This window comes from Cervus canadensis, chromosome 7, assembly GCF_019320065.1.
Source record: "Cervus canadensis isolate Bull #8, Minnesota chromosome 7, ASM1932006v1, whole genome shotgun sequence".
In the NCBI taxonomy this organism is placed as follows: domain Eukaryota; kingdom Metazoa; phylum Chordata; class Mammalia; order Artiodactyla; family Cervidae; genus Cervus; species Cervus canadensis.
This window is the reverse complement of record NC_057392.1, coordinates 53,439,618-53,444,325: the sequence shown is the minus strand read 5'-3', so window position 1 is coordinate 53,444,325 and position 4,708 is coordinate 53,439,618. Positions and strand designations below refer to the sequence as shown.

Sequence of the window (4,708 nt, the reverse complement as noted above, 5' to 3'; positions counted from 1 at the left end):
AAGTTACAAACAGAAAAAATATTTGTTATAGGAACAAGAAATAAAAATATAAAGCAAGGTTAATAGAGTTATTTATTGAAGGTGAACATAAAAATTCCTGGCAACTGATGAAAAAAGAGAGCTAAAGTACATCAACTGGATAAGAAGTAAGTGGAAACTGAAACTAGGCCAGTTCTCACAAAGGTTGAAAATGAGTCTCAAATGATCTCAATCCCTTATAGAATTGAGATGATCAGCCGTTTGTTCTGTGATCTAAAAGAAAATAAAATGCCATTCAGAGGAAAAAAAAAAATAACAGACAGACAATAATTTTTATATATAATGCCAAACATTCAATCCAAATGACCAGTTAAGTCAAGAATAAGCTAAAATGATGAAGAGGAAAACAAATAAACAAATGAAAAATAGCCCAAGAGATGAAAAACATACAGAAAAAAAAGTATTTTCCAAAAGTGACATAGAAATTAACCCATCAATTCAAAAAGCTCTATGTAAAGCCACACTTAGACACATCAGGGGAAAAATACTTAAAAAAAAAACAAATCAAAAAGAAAATTTAAAAAGCATACAGGAAAACAGACACATTCAAGGAAGTGAAACTGATGAGATAACCCTACAAAGGAAATTTTTTTCAGTTTATTGTTCATTTTTTTAAGTCGTTTTACATTTTTGTGTTAGTTTTCTGCTATACAACATTGTAAGTCAGCCATATACATACATCCCCTCTCTTTGGAACCTCCCTCCCACCATTCTAATCCCACCTTCTAGGCAGTCACAGAGCACCAAGCTGAGCTCCTTGTGCTATACAGCTGCTTCCCACTAGCTAAATATTTTGCACATGTCAATGATACTGTCTAAATTCATCCCACACTCCTTCTCCCGTTGTGTCCACAAGTCTGTTCTCTATGTCTGTGTCTCTATTGCTGCCCTAACCGGCTCTGCGGCACAATGGATAGCGCATTGGACTTCTAGCCGGCCGGGGCGTGGTTATTCTATTGCTGCCCTGCAAATAAGTTCATCAGTACCATTTTTCTAGATTCCATATATATGTATTAATATACGATATTTGTTTTTCTCTTTCTGATTTACTTCACTCTGTATAACAGGTTCTAGTTTCACCCACCTCACTTCAGTTAACTCAAACTTGCTCTCTTTTATGGCTGAGTAATATTCCACTGTACATCACCACCACTTCTTTATGCATTCATCTGTTGATGGACATCTAGGTTGCTTCCATGTCATGGATATTGTAAAAATTGCTGCTATGAAATTGTATGACATCCCAAAACACCACCACAGATGCTGACACCATGAACAGCTTAGAGAAGACATGCATGGACTTGAAGTGCCAATATGACTAGTGCTTCCCTCAAGGGGAGATGGCTCCAGGGACCCAGGCACTGGCCTCTTCAAGAGACACCAGCAGTGTTTTCAGAAAGCAATAAAGGCAAAAGAGATTCCTATTGCAGGACTGGAGTTCATGGGCCATTGCAAAAAAAAATGAAAGCTCTTCCTGACATTGACAGTCACCTTGAAAATGGACTCCTCAAATCAGGAAATTGAGGACCCTCGATTTTGTCAATTAAAGCTGTGAAGATAACATCAATTTCATGGATTGAGGAGGGAGGGCTTCCTTGCCTCCTTCTTGATATTTTTCTCTTACTTGTAAAAAATGATGGAGCATCACTCTTTGCATTGAGATTTTTAGCTTTGGCATCACAGTAGGAACCCAGTATGCTAAATAATGGGGTTATTTTGGATTGTGGTTACCATACTTGGTCTGGGGTCAATTTTAAATTTATCTTGTATCTAAGTGCTGAAGAGCTTGTTGTGATGACCAAGGTTGCCTGAGTTCTGCTATGAAGGACATTACATATCCTGTACTGGAGTTATTGTTCATATGAGCAACTGGTTAGGATATCTCTTTTCTCTCAGGGAGTGAATGCTTTGGAAGGTGTTTCCAGCACAACAGTTCTGATAAATGCTTGGGAGTACAGTTTTATTTTTATATAGTAACTTAACTGTTAAGATTGATGGTAAACTGGGTTAGCCAAGAGGAAGACAACTTTTAACAGTTCCCTACCTTAACAAGAGGTTTCAGATCTCATATTAAGATGTGAAAGCTTCAAGAACACTGTAGTGAACATCATTTCAAAACCCATGGTGTACGTAGTTCAGGAATTAAGATCCTCAGAGTGGCTATGGAAGAAGATCCTAAATTACAAAGATTCGCTGTTGCCAGCTTTCAATGTAAGTCAATGAGTTAAGTCAACTTGTATATCACAAAAATGCCAAAATGCTGCCTCTGGTTAAATGGAGGAAGAAAAGAGTTTGCTTCATTTGCCTTGCTTACCCACCCTGCCCTGTAATCATCAAAATGGAATAAATTATAACATTTCATTTCTATCATTGAGTTCCAGTTTGCCCCTGGAACTCAACACTTTATGGAACAACTATTACCCTGTAATCTCACACATCCCATGTCTACACTGGGAGAAGCTTTATGTAATTTATAATTTTATAATTTTTAATTTATAAAAGTGAAGATTTATCTAAGCTAGGTAGTATGGTAGAGCAAATGGAAACTACACTGAGGGTTCTAAAATTTCCACAGTAAGCCGCTTCTTAAAATGTTTATATGATGGTACCCCAAAAATGTCAGGATCAGATAAGCACTTAGACACTGTATCTTGAGTAATATGGTGCAGTGTTTTAAATGTGCCCATACAGTGTGAAACTTGTTTTACAGAAGGCCTAGATGATATTACCTCTTCTCCACTTTACCAATAAATAACTTCTTTTTTTAATGTGGCCAGTCCTTAGTGTCACTGCAATACATTCTGCATTTATATTTTGACAGGTTAAGATCCACTATACAAAAGATATTTGGAACCCAGCTGAGGGAGACCAGGCAAAAAGCTGGAGTTAAGTATATCTGTTCTGAAATAAGCCTGGCCACAAGCCAGTCAAAATCTTGTAGTGTTTTGAATCTCACCACAAAACTATCTGGTTGAGCCTTGAGAATAAAACAAATTTTAATGTAATTGCTGCTGAGGGAATAACTTTTTCTGATTGTTTCTCATGCAGTCTTGACTTTATCCTGCCCATGAAATGACTCCAAGTTAAGTATCTCAGCTACTTCAAAGGCTTTAAATTTTGAAGAGGAAATCTTAATTGCTCTTTAAGGGTAATTTTGTAATTATTACTGTTGTTACTCCTAATTTTTATAGCTACAAGAAGTTTTCAATTCCAAAAACAGATAAGGCCAGTACTATAGGCTAAAGATAAAAGGAAATTATGAAAACCATAAGAAAAGAAAATGATACTGAAAATCAATGAAGAATTAAACTCACAATCTAAAATTATATGACAAGTGAAAATATCTTTCAAAAGTAATCATTAAATAGAGATATTGTCCAAAAAAATAGTGAGAGAATTCATTGGCAGCAGACATGCACTAAACGATATACTAAAGTGTATCCTTTGAGTGAGCTCCCCAGGTGGCGCTAGTGGTCAAGAGCCCAGCCGCCAATGCAGAAGACTGGCAAGACACACAGGTTGGATCCCTGGGAAGGGAAGATTCCCTGGAGGAGGGCATGGCAACCCACTCCAGTGTTCTTGCCTGGAGACTCCCATGGTCAGAGGAGCCTGGCAGGCTGTCGTCTACAGGATCGCAAAGAGTTGTACATGACTGAAGTGACTGAGCACACACATCCTTTGAGTAGAAGGAAAACGATCCTAAACAGAAGTGCAAGAAGGAAATTATCTTACAGAAATATAAATAGGAAAAAGTAAATCACTGGAAAGTAGGGGGAAAAAAACGAATATTCATGATATAAGCAATACTGGTAATATAATGTGGGGTCTAAAATATATGTATGGGTTTCGCTGGTGGCTCAGACAATAAAGCGTCTGCCTGCAGTGCAGGAGACCTGGGTTCGATCCCTGGGTCAGGAAGATCCCCTGGAGAAGGAAATGGCAACCCACTCCAGTGTTCTTGCCTGGAAAATCCCGTAATCAGAGGAGCCTAGTAGGCTACAGTCCATGGAATCTCGAAGAGTCAGACACTACCGAGCGACTTCTCTTTCTAAAATATACGTATAATTAAAACACTCAACAATAACAACAAAAAGGACAGAATAGAGAAAATGGAATGTAATTGTCCTTAATTCCTCACATTTTCTGGAGAGGATGGACAAATTGTTAGTTTACAGGTAACACTAATGATTCAAGGACTCATGTTGTAATCCCTGAAAGAAAAGAAACATGACTTGCAACTATTAAGCTAATAAGTGGGATAATGGGATAATAATTGAAAAAAATAATTAACTGAAAAGAAGACAACAAAATGGGAAAAAGAGAAACAGGGCAAATTGAAAATAATAGAAAGGTAGTAGGTGACTTAGCAGCAGCAGCAGTAGGTTTAAACTTAAAAATATCAGTGATAAATTTCTGTAAACAGACTACATATTTCAGATTTGATGAAAATAAAAAATGCACATTTAATCTGTGAGTCACACCATAAACGTAAACATGTAGAGAAGTTAAAAATAAAGGAGTTGAAAAAGATATTATCAAATATTAACCAAAAATATTATCAAATATTAACCAAATATTATCTGATGTTATTCTATTAATTCCATGCAAGTAGACATCAAGGCAAAAAGAGTATATATTTATTAGAAATAATAAATAAAAACTCTAACAA

The 4,708-nt window shown here is 36.5% G+C and overlaps 1 pseudogene; it reads left to right on the top strand.

The window, feature by feature from the left end:
* Positions 1–1,310: 1,310 nt before the first annotated feature.
* On the top strand, positions 1,311–1,504 carry LOC122445202 (annotated as a pseudogene).
* The last annotated feature ends 3,204 nt before the right edge of the window (positions 1,505–4,708 follow it).